This window comes from Ranitomeya imitator, chromosome 5 (genome assembly GCF_032444005.1).
Source record: "Ranitomeya imitator isolate aRanImi1 chromosome 5, aRanImi1.pri, whole genome shotgun sequence".
Lineage (NCBI taxonomy): Eukaryota > Metazoa > Chordata > Amphibia > Anura > Dendrobatidae > Ranitomeya > Ranitomeya imitator.
In genome coordinates, this window is record NC_091286.1 from 548,464,292 (window position 1) to 548,477,430 (window position 13,139).

At 40.7% G+C, this 13,139-nt stretch overlaps 1 protein-coding gene across 1 annotated transcript in view; it reads left to right on the forward strand.

Annotated features, from left to right (window-relative positions):
* The window catches only part of CLSTN2 (calsyntenin 2), a 1,726,577-nt gene that overhangs the window by 927,927 nt on the left and 785,511 nt on the right, over positions 1-13,139 (forward strand). The gene's annotated exons all lie outside the window — the stretch shown is intronic.

A 13,139-nucleotide genomic window follows, 5' to 3' on the forward strand; every position in this document is an offset into this window, starting at 1 on the left:
TGTTACTGTATGATGACGTAAACTGTAAGGCAGTAGCATATAAGCATGCATGATCGGCTGCTGTTCCCATTGTTAGAGCTTTTATAAAAGAACATAACTGTAATCCAGGCAGGTTTTTGAGCTGGCATCAGAAAAGTCAGCTGATTTGGGGTCCAGGAGATTTCAGGCATTGCGGTTCATATGTTGATTGCCGTCTCAGGGCATTCCACTCTTTTTATTCAAACCTTTTTGTTTGTTTGTTTTTTAGTTTTGTCTTTTTTTTCGATGTGAAGATATTTATTGGTAATAGTTTTGGTGGAGCCGTGAAGGTGAATGGGCACAGATGGCACCGCTCGGAGTCCATCACAAGAGCATATAAAATTTCAACAAAATGCAAAATAAAAATAGATATTTTATATAGATTTGTAACGGGACATCATGAGAATGAGGAAGTGTGCTGCTCGCTACGCAGTAACAGTTTGATTGTGTATGGCACGTTCAGGCACTTATTGGCATGGAGGAACACACATCTGATCACACAGAGGTCGCCAGTCATACGGCATTCACTCCACTTCCCTCTGCGCACTCTCTTGGAGGACGCATAAAGGGCAAGCAGCGGGGTTAATACAGCATAGACAGGTGCAATAAGGCACCAGCCCGGCTACCAGCCAGAGTCAGGGCAATAAGGCACCAGCCAGGCTACTAGCCAGAGTCTGGGCAATAAGGCACCAGCCAGGCTACTAGCCAGAGTCAGGGCAATAAGGCACCAGCAGTACAGGAAAAACCATTCAGCTGGGAGCACACAACATCCACACCCGACACACACCACTCCTTCCAGTGGAGTCATCTGAGGAAGAAGGAAAACGTTGTGGCCCCAAGTCCCAGAGCACCAGCTTCAAAGAGGCTACTGAGGCTCATGTGCAAGAGCGATTAGTGAGCGGGAGAAGCTGGTTAGCCTCAGCAGCCGGGAAGAAGGGTAATGACCTCAGAGGTCATGGGTCTTCCAGCAGGACAATGACCCAAAACACACTTCAAAAAGCACTAGAAAATGGTTTGAGAGAAAGCACTGGAGACTTCTAAGGTGGCCAGCAATGAGTCCAGACCTGAATCCCATGGAACACCTGTGGAGAGATCTAAAAATGGCAGTTTGGAGAAGGCACCCTTCAAATATCAGGGACCTGGAGCAGTTTGCCAAAGAAGAATGGTCTAAAATTCCAGCAGAGCATTGTAAGAAACTCATTGATGGTTACCGGAAGCGGTTGGTCGCAGTGATTTTGGCTAAAGGTTGTGCAACTAAGTATTAGGCTGAGGGTGCCAATACTTTTGTCTGGACCATTTTTGGAGTTTGGAGATGCAATCCTAAGAGGGAGGGTTGAACACTGCAGACCCCAGTCAGCCCTGTACACCTTTCTCCCCGGGGAGGAGGAGCAGCGAAGTACTGACACAGCCTCTATGTAGGGGGGGGAGCATCAGGCAAACCCTGCGTGTTGCATGGCTGAATGGACTAAGTGCACAGACAGATCATAAAGTTTAATTAGTTGAAGAAAAAAAAGCTATAGAGAGATTCGGAGGAGTGCACTTATGATCTAGGGTCTGGGCCCCAAGTCCTAGTGCCTAGCAACGCCCCTGCATGTGAGATATGTAGCTTTAGGTCCAATCCTATGTATGCCTTCTTATTACGATATATGTGTGGGTTATTTAAAGATGTTGCCTGACTCCGATGCCTATTGACATAACAGCCTGGTACCAAGTTTGCCAACTTGATTTTTTTTTTCTTTTCTGGACACTTCTCAAAAAATCAGGGTGCCGACTTTTTTTATGAACACATTAGTTAACCATAATAAATCATTAAGGTTATACGGAATATGTGTCTACAGCCCATGAATCCTATACGAAGTCATTAGCTGCATTCACAGTTAACTGTAAAAGGATGATGAATACAGTTTTAGCAATGAGGTCTCTTCATCTTCAACAAAAGCAAGGGCACATCACAAAAAAATTTGTGGAGAGGAGAAAAAAGTGCCCTATTTTTATTGACTGTACAGGAATTTCTGGACAGTTGACATATGGTGATATTAGAACAATGCTTTCATTGTATATACATCAGAAAAGAACATATAGTAGGATAGAGACAATATTTTGTCCGGCTGTTGCCATTTTATTGTCCAAAGGTCATCTGTATCTTAGTAGATCTGTGACAATCAGTCCTGTCATTGCTTGTCCTTCTCTCTAGATTGTAACAAACAGGACAATTTTTACAACTCACCAAGCCCTATGCACTAACCCAGACTATACCTTCATTAAAGGCCCAATTATGCTCCCAAGTTACTGCACTAACCCTCCGTATACCCCATTAAATGCCCACCTATGCTCAACCATTTATGAATCAAAATGATAGTCAATGTTAATAAGGGAAAGAGCAACCATAAAATTATTGATTAATATTGATTATCAGTTTTAATGATGCTGTGGATAAATGTAAATTAAAAAGGGAGTAAGATAATTCCTGATTATTTTCCTTCCTTTTTTCATGGTAGATAGCACTGACATGAAACTTGTCATTGCAGACACTTGGCCTTCAGAGCCCAGTGGAAAATATGACCCTTGTAACAGATCTAGTCATCAGTCTCCTTCTGTAAGATACTACCCCTGAGAAAAACCCGCACAGATCATGACAATGCTGTAAAACATGGAGATTGAGGAACACAGTAGAATCATGGGAACAGGGATTTTTAAAGGGGTTGTCCTGCCAAAACGGATTGACTCTAGACTTAAGAATCCCTTCAGCGCAAGCACTGTGCATTGGAGGATTCGCCAGTTCCTGAGCCGGGACCAGAGGGTATGTATTGTCATCCCCATTGCTCCTACCACAGCCATAATAGTATAACTTATATTTCTTCGTTAGAAATATATGTAGATGTCTGTCTTCACTGTTAATAAATGACAGGTCCACATTAATGCCTCTGGTAGTTGTAAGACGATTGGAATTTCTTCAGTACTTGATCATGCCATTACGGGTGTCTGCATATATTTGCATACATTTGCACTAATGGTAATTGAAGTGACCTTATATTTGGATATAGGCCAAGAGGACTTTTTGTAATTATAGTGACAGAGACAATTCCTCGCACTGCATAGTACAAGTACAAAATGTTCTTTTTTAATTGGTTATTCAAAAGTCCAGAACGAGCAAAAGAAACGGTATGTTCATGTATATTGCATGAACATATCAGTCAATAAGAAAATGATTTATTGCATTAATGCGCAGAAAGGTGTACAGGCCATAGCACAGTAGCAAGAGTATAGAACAAAAAGACCTATTAGGATTGCACAGTATGGAGTAGAAACATTAAAGTGAAGAACATGGCCATGATGTTAATTAGCATTTTCAGAAATCTTATGTGAAGAACCTTTTAGGTCGGCTTCCCAGAATAAGGGCATGAGCAGATGAATTAATTTAGATACTCCAAGAACAACGTGAGAGAATTTATTCACTTTTTTTCAGACTCCTTTAAGTGGATTCAACAGACAAATTACCAAATATCATTCAGTGTGTGGAATGACTTTCACTCATTGACAGGCATGTTCTTACAATTACATGAAATTACAAGAATATGTTGTCCTATTAATTTTGCAGCAGAGAGCTATATCACTTAAACAATCAAATTTTAACATGTAAAACATGTTACATGCCTGTAAGTCATAATCATCAACATTAACAGAAATAAACACTTGAAATAGATCCCTCTGTAATGACTCGATCTAATATACAAGTTTCACTTTTTGTATTGAAGAACAAAAATAAATTAACTTTTTGATGATATCCTAATTTTGTGAGAAGTGCCTGTAACAGTGACTATATTTCAATGATATAGTTGATTTTTTAACAGCAACTATAAAAAAGACTCTAATCCCCTCCCCCATCTTCATCATTACATTTTCAACATTTTTCTGGTTCACCTAATTTACCAGTAAGAATATACAAGCGTGTGAGCAGTAGATGGGCTGACAGTACTGAACGCTACATTATATTATTTCACAACCCATTTAAGATCATTACAGGGTAATATACGGAGAAACACTGTATGTGTAATCAAAGAATTCTTTATTGCAAAGTGGCACTTATATAATATGCTTCAGCTCAACCGCAGGGAAGCTCTTGACTACGAGAAATTAATTTTTACATTTCTTTTCTCCATTAATTCTTCAAAATGTGACTCACTTTAATTCTTGAACATGGAAAATCACTTTGGAAGAAGAGGCTTTTTCAGTTATGGCAAATGTATACTATGGTGTATTGATTGTATTAAAATATTACAGCATGAGTTCAACTCTTTTTTTTTAGTGCCGAAGTGGTGCTTTGAATCTATGGTCCCTGTCCCTAATCTCATACTTACTCTCCAGATTCTTCACCATCTTGTGACTGCAACTCCTGACTGAATAGAAGTCAGAGAAGTTCAGGAAAGCTGAGGCACTAAAACAGCAGGTTCTTAATAAAAAAAAGTGTTCTTTATTCCAAATCAGTTAAAAATGTCACAGGAAGACATAACAGGTATTGTTTCGGACATAATTAGCCTTTTTCAAGGCCTCAAACATTTTATACAGCTGTAAAACAATTCTTTTTTTTAAGAACCTGCTGTTTTGGTGCTTGGGCTTTCCTGAACTTCTAGATTGCTTTTAATCCTGGTGGAAGACACAGCCGAGTTCAACCCAAGTTTACCAATGGTGCATGTGAATCCATGAACGAAAGTTGGAGGCAGCAGTCAAAAGCTTTCAATCTAAGTCTAAGAGAGGCAGAACAAGGCTCTCATAGACTGGCATTGAAAAATGACTTCCGACTTTACCATCAAACACTGGAGCGATCAAGAAGATCATAAACTGTTGGAGATGGATGAGAAGAAGACTCCAGCGGGTAAGTATAAGACTAAAGGTAGGAAATTTAGATTAAATGCACCACTCCAGCTATGCAATAAAAAAAATACTAAAGTGGTGCTTACATTGAGTGAATTACTTCCACAATAATATAAGAACATGAACAGGGACAAAAAATGGAGTGACACCATACCATTCATCGTGCAGATAATATTTATTTACATCTTGTTGTTACTGGCAAGCTATTCAACCCCTTTTATTGCTTGTCTCATGAGCATCTGTATAGTGATGGGCGAACCCCTGGATGTTCTGGTCTGGTGGATTTGGCCGAACATTTATAAAAAGTTTGGTTCTGGTAACAGAACCGCACCTGAACCGGAATGCAATTCAGATGAATGGAGGGTCGAAACATCAGTTGTTTGCAATGCTGTCAGCTACATAACAGCACTGTAAACAGTGCTTCTAATCTTACTGCCAGTCAGAGAGTTGCGGTTCATATGACAGCCAGCAGCTGTGACCGGTGGTAAAAAGTTTACCTCTGGTTACAGAGGTGGCAGCTGATGAAAGAGTATTACTTCCATCAGCCTCTGCCTGCTGCCGCTAATAACAGTGAGAGCAGGTGCCACTGATGGAAGTATTCATCAGCCGTCACCTGCTCTATAATTACATTTTAAAAAAAGAAATGATGTGGGTTCTGCTATATTTTTGATAACCAGCATGGTGAAACTGACACCTGGGGCTGCATCCATCAGCTGTCAGCTTTATCGCTCCTGTCAGTGTCTAGTGCTGAGTTTCAACACTGAGAAGATAATCGGAGTTCATAGCTGAACTCCGGTGAACTCACTTATAGCAAGGCTGCATGAGAACTTTTTCATGCAGCAAGCTGTTCCATAGGTGATTCCATTGTGATTCAGCTATAAGCTTGTCATGTCGGACGCTAGTCACACTAGGGCATCCGACAGACAGCGGTAATTCTGCATTTGTCCACTGTGCGCTCAGTGGCGCCGGCTAGATTTTATCTAGGTTGTCCGGGGTTAATCTAGCTGGTACTCAGATTGGAGGCTGGGGCACGCCCACAGCCTTTATATAGTTCTTCTGAACTTTGGGCATCGCCGATTATAGCTTGTGTCTTGTGCCTGGTGATCTCGGTTCGGAGTGGTGGTCTCGGAGTGGAAATATCATATCTGGTGGTGTATGATCTTTGTCATATTTCTCCTTCCTATATTCATGTTTTGTTTTGCAATGTGCACATTATAGTGTTTTCCTGAGTGTGTTTGCGGCGTCGTGCATTTTTGGTTTTCTCTGTCTGTGCTTTCTGTAAAGGTTGGTGTTAAGATTATCACTGGGTGGAGGGTGGAGGTTTCAGTTTAGTACTGAATCAGGAGTAAGGGTCAGGCCTGGCGGCCCAGACAAGCACACCATCAGTGTAATCTCTGGGAGAGGGACACACAGGGTTTCCCTAGTCTTAGGGAAATCGCAGGGGCCCGGGTTATTAGCTTTAGTCAACCTAGGCTCCCCGTGACAAAGCTCCAGTGAACTTTCTCACTGCGGGAGCTCAGCACTAGACACTGACAGGAGCGAATACACTGCTGTCAGTGTGTGTCGGCTGGTGGAGAGAGTGGTCACTGATGTGCCGCTCTCCAAATCATATGAATCATCGTTGGACAGTATAGATTTGTTGCATTTTGGACAGGTGAGGAAAATAATTGTTTATTATTTTTCTTTTTATACAGATGTCATGGGCATCAATGGATTAGGCGTAAGATGAGTATTTGTGTTGTTGACTGTATTCTGTTTTTTTTACAGGTGACATGAGCTTCAATGGAATGGCCATATGGTGAATATTACTGTGTTTGTTATTTTTAAATAGATTTGTAAAACAGAGTGTGGATTTTTATTTCAAATAAAGGACTTTATTCTGGGTGTCTTTTTATCTACAATATGGCTATAGGGTTAGTAATGAATAGGCATCTTATAGACGCTTCCTCCTTACTAACCTTTGGGCTTGAGGTCACCTGACAATAAAAAGGTGACATCAACCCCATAAATAACAACCACACTCTCCACCGCCACAGGGCAAGTGGCCAGGCAAAATGCCAGAATTGGCACATCTAATAGATGTGCTTTTTCTGGGGTGGTTGCAGGCTGCTATTTTTAGGCTGGGAGGACCAGTATCCATGGCTCCTTACCAGGCTGAGAATACCAGCCCACAGCTGTCTGCATTAGTTTGGCTGGTTGTCAAAAATTGGGGCGTAGGCTATTGAGAGTAGAACTCTTTCATCAGCCGATGCTTCTGTGACCTGAGGTAAACTTTTTACTGCCAGTTACAGCTACTGGCTCTCTGACTGGCGGCAATAATCTTACCGCCTATCAGAGCCAATGGTGTTTCTCACGTTGTCATACAGATGAGAAGTCCGTGTTCTGGGCCCATGCCTGAACAATAGGTTTTACGGTTTGGATTCACCAGTACTACAACTGTACAGTTATTTGAATACAATTAGATATATTAAGAAATTGTGTTGAATAATGTAACAAACCTGTTAAGAATGTACTGAAAATTTTGCCAAAATGTATCGTTGCTATGAACTTTTATAAGTTATGTCATAACTGTACATCTATGTGTACTGAACCCCATTTATTTATTGGTGGGCTCTTTGCCACTTGTACTCACATCGTGTGTACTTGGCAATGAAGTGAAAATATTTGGGAAATTTCGAATGTTACGGTCATAAGTTTGCGCGTCAGCTGAAATGCAGGATCTGGACATGTTTTGCCATTTCCTATTAGTTCCATGAAGTACTGACTGCTTCTCCGCTGGGTTTGTTGTAGTGATGCATCATTCAAAAGCTTTGCCTCATTTTGTAGCTTATGAGTTCCAGAAAAAATGATGTGCTGTGAGTAGAACCTGCTGTTTACACAGTGGACTTCGCCAAGTAACAGGAATGTCAAGCAGGAATAAATGTGCTCTCTTAAAATAAGAGCAGGGAATGAAAGCCGTTTCAGGATAATTCTTCAGTTTGGCTTGAAAAAAAATCAGAAAGAAAAAAAAGAGGCATATTTCACATGGGAGCCGGTATGGTTAGAAGAAAAACACCTGTTCTATCTTTTTTCACACACAAATATGCCAAGGTGAACTGATCACAGCTGCTGAGAATGACACAGAGTGCAGGCTGGCAGCTGGAAAGACGAGCACAGTAAGAAAGTGAATTTTCTGGAGGGAAAAATGGGAAGAGTATGTGCAGCTGCACTAATAATACAGCAAGGATAGATGCTGGATATGTGTGTTTATACAGAGCAGGCTTGTGTGCTCAATAAATGATTGTAATTAGATTATCATATTCTCCGCAAGGTGAAATGTGCTATTCTCACAGAAAAAATACCGGACGGTGTTTTGGGAACAGATTTGGAATAATGCAATGAAATAAGCCATGCCATCTGGTTAATATTTCCACCAAAGTTTAAGGTGTGAGCATGTTCATATTGAAATCAAAATAGGAAATTGGGAAAATATATATAATTATGTCAGATGCTCTTTTTCTGGGACTGTGTACAATCTGTATTATGCGGCTAGGAAACAACTGACATACTGTAGGTTATTATGCTTCCACCCTTTCCACCTTAAAGAGGTTTTCTGACTCCGAAATCCAAATTTTTTTTAAGCTAATCTGTGCTGTATTGTGATATACAACACCATATACATTTTTTTGTTTCTGCCTTTCATTACTCCTGAATTTCACTTCATTCCTTGCACCCAGTTTGTGTCCTGTTTCTGTTTCACTGCGGCTCTACCAAACTTGACAACTCCCTGTGTTTTATTATCTAACCTCATATTCAGAGCTAGCACCGCCCATCCTCGGTGTCCAGCACCGCCATCTGTCATCAGTTCAGCATTGGAAATAATTATAATAATTATTATAATAATAATAATAGTGTCCTGTGTCTGGTGAAAGCAGCACAATCACGGCACTCCACAGCAGTGAGAGAGCGTCATATGTCCCCATATTACATTGACAGTGGTGATAGAGCTTCATATTTCTCCACACCACATCCACAGTGGTGAGAGAGTGTCACATGTCTCTACACCACATCCACAGTGGTAATAGAGTGTCGCATGTCCCCATATTACTGTACGTCCACAGTGGTGATAGAGTGTCACAGAGAGATGCCCTTAATCTGGTAGACTGGGACAATATCCTCAGAAATAAGAATACAGATAATAAATGGAAAATGTTTAAGAACATCCTAAATAGGCAGTGTAAGCGGTTTATACCTTGTGGGAATAAAAGGACTAGAAATAGGAAAAACCCAATGTGGCTAAACAAAGAAGTAAGACAGGCAATTAACAGTAAAAAGAAAGCATTTGCACTACTAAAGCAGGATGGCACCATTGAAGCTCTAAAAAACTATAGGGAGAAAAATACTTTATCTAAAAAACTAATTAAAGCTGCCAAAAAGGAAACAGAGAAGCACATTGCTAAGGAGAGTAAAACTAATCCCAAACTGTTCTTCAACTATATCAATAGTATAAGAATAAAAACTGAAAATGTAGGCCCCTTAAAAAATAGTGAGGAAAGAATGGTTGTAGATGACGAGGAAAAAGCTAACATATTAAACACCTTCTTCTCCACGGTATTCACGGTGGAAAATGAAATGCTAGGTGAAATCCCAAGAAACAATGAAAACCCTATATTAAGGGTCACCAATCTAACCCAAGAAGAGGTGCGAAATCGGCTAAATAAGATTAAAATAGATAAATCTCCGGGTCCGGATGGCATACACCCACGAGTACTAAGAGAACTAAGTAATGTAATAGATAAACCATTATTTCTTATTTTTAGGGACTCTATAGCGACAGGGTCTGTTCCGCAGGATTGGCGCATAGCAAATGTGGTGCCAATATTCAAAAAGGGCTCTAAAAGTGAACCTGGAAATTATAGGCCAGTAAGTCTAACCTCTATTGTTGGTAAAATATTTGAAGGGTTTCTGAGGGATGTTATTCTGGATTATCTCAATGAGAATAACTGTTTAACTCCATATCAGCATGGGTTTATGAGAAATCGCTCCTGTCAAACCAATCTAATCAGTTTTTATGAAGAGGTAAGCTATAGGCTGGACCACGGTGAGTCATTGGACGTGGTAGATCTCGATTTTTCCAAAGCATTTGATACCGTGCCGCACAAGAGGTTGGTACACAAAATGAGAATGCTTGGTCTGGGGGAAAATGTGTGTAAATGGGTTAGTAACTGGCTTAATGATAGAAAGCAGAGGGTGGTTATAAATGGTATAGTCTCTAACTGGGTCGCTGTGATCAGTGGGGTACCGCAGGGGTCGGTATTGGGACCTGTTCTCTTCAACATATTCATTAATGATCTGGTAGAAGGTTTACACAGTAAAATATCGATATTTGCAGATGATACAAAACTATGTAAAGCAGTTAATACAAGAGAAGACAGTATTCTGCTACAGATGGATCTGGATAAGTTGGAAACTTGGGCTGAAAGGTGGCAGATGAGGTTTAACAATGATAAATGTAAGGTTATACACATGGGAAGAAGGAATCAATATCACCATTACACACTGAATGGGAAACCACTGGGTAAATCTGACAGGGAGAAGGACTTGGGGGTCCTAGTTAATGATAAACTTACCTGGAGCAGCCAGTGCCAGGCAGCAGCTGCCAAGGCAAACAGGATCATGGGGTGCATTAAAAGAGGTCTGGATACACATGATGAGAGCATTATACTGCCTCTGTACAAATCCCTAGTTAGACCGCACATGGAGTACTGTGTCCAGTTTTGGGCACCGGTGCTCAGGAAGGATATAATGGAACTAGAGAGAGTACAAAGGAGGGCAACAAAATTAATAAAGGGGATGGGAGAACTACACTACCCAGATAGATTAGCGAAATTAGGATTATTTAGTCTAGAAAAAAGACGACTGAGGGGCGATCTAATAACCATGTATAAGTATATAAGGGGACAATACAAATATCTCGCTGAGGATCTGTTTATACCAAGGAAGGTGACGGGCACAAGGGGGCATTCTTTGCGTCTGGAGGAGAGAAGGTTTTTCCACCAACATAGAAGAGGATTCTTTACTGTTAGGGCAGTGAGAATCTGGAATTGCTTGCCTGAGGAGGTGGTGATGGCAAACTCAGTCGAGGGGTTCAAGAGAGGCCTGGATGTCTTCCTGGAGCAGAACAATATTGTATCATACAATTATTAGGTTCTGTAGAAGGACGTAGATCTGGGGATTTATTATGATGGAATATAGGCTGAACTGAATGGACAAATGTCTTTTTTCAGCCTTACTAACTATGTTACTATGTTACATGTCTCTACACCGCCTCCACAGTGGTGATAGAACCCTCACATGTCCACACATCACATTCTCAGTGATGATAGAGCATCACATGTCCCCAAATTACCCCTGACATACCAGTACTGTGACGTGAAGAGTCTATAGTGATGTATGTGTGTGTATATCTACATATACTGTACACCAAGTAATAAACTTTAGCTGCTGCAGAACCTCAGTCTATTGTGATGTGTGTATAGATGTGTTTGTGGATGGATGGATGGATGGATGGATGGATGGATGAGAGAGGTAGGGACAGAATGATAAGGGAGGGAAATAGGGATGGATGAGGGAGGGATGATGAGGGAGGGAAGGATGGATGGAGGGATATATGCAGAGCACATTTTACTCACCTATGTAGAAGTTTTTTCCTTCCTTGTTCATCCAATTAGCTGAGTCATTCCCCTGCTGCCCAGCACTGTGTGCTGCACAGGGAGACTGAAGCAGGAGGGGAGGGTCTGGCAGAGACTAGGGGCGGTAAGGGCCAGTCTCTGCCGGGCAGGAAAACTCTAGTCCGGGAGTGAGCAGCTCCTTCTGAATCAGGAGACAGCTGCTCACATGACTGTGTGTGTATCTAGGACACCCTGCAGAATGCTGACAGTGAGTATATTACAAACTGTGTACACACAAATGATTCAGAAAGGCCGAACATCCCCTTTTATGTGATAAATCAATAGATACTCCGGTATCCATGAGATAGAAACACTTATCCATTATAAGTCTGGCAGAAATGCTGCAAAAGAGACATGTGTAAACAGGTTCTGACAGACTTGTTCAATGTGCAAGTAGCCCATGTGTTTCTGGTTCTATAATTGTTCTATTGTTTCTTCAAGACTAGGGAGTCCACCACTCCTTATGGGTCATTTGCACCAAAGCTGTTCCATCCAGCATGTCCACATGGATATTCCCTCTCTGAACCCTGCTTATACAGGTACTATACAGATGATCAGGTTTTTAAATACACCAGATAGGGATTATATACATTAGTTAGGACTGCTCTATATGGATATACCTTGACGATTCGTGGAGCAGCTTAGTATACATTTTTTTGCAAAAAAACATATCAACTAAATACCCTGTTTTTTTCCATCTTTTGACTAGCACTTGCTTATTACTGTGATTTTTTTACAACAGAGTATTTTTGACCTCACTATGCTCTTTTGTGTCTTCAAAAGAGACATAATACCTGCACCTGGGCAACATTTTGGGGTCGTCTCCCTTTCTTACTCATGCAGCTCATCGTCACACTGTAGTAAATACTTTTGCAATTGTGGGGTATAAAACTTTGTAGGACTAAGATTATCTATTTTAGGTCAAAAGATTCACTTTTAAATGTCCAAAAATCTTTAGCAACTGTGGTTTCATTAATTTTTTTTAAATATTTCCTCTCCTTTACATTTTTAAGAAATATTTTTGTTTTTTTTTGTCAAAAAGTCGAATTGCTGAATCACGTTCAACAAGATGCACTTTATAATTGATATTGAAATCTGTTGCATGTATCCCATCCCACACGAGCATTGTAAAAGGTAAATAACATTTTACATTACAACTATATGATTGTACGTTTGAACTAGTTGCATGCATTGCGTCACAAGTGTGTCACTCTAACCCGGGGAGATCGGGAGATAGAAGATCACTGCGTATTGTGAATCGCAGATCTTCCATTTAGCCTGTATTTGGATCCGATATTAAATTAAGTTGGTTTCCTTTAGTGCAGAAGAGGTTGTCGACCCTTTCTATGCTGGTCAGAAACCTGCAGCTTCATTTCAGCTGCTCCTCATCTGGTTGTTAACTCTTCCTATAAAACCTGGCCTGACCATCTTTGTCCTGCTGGTGAAAGCTCTGCTTCCTTGCTCATAGAAGATGTTGTGCTGAATAGGAGTGTGTTGTTGCTATTGTTGATCCATCTTTCTGTGTTAACGCTCAGTAGT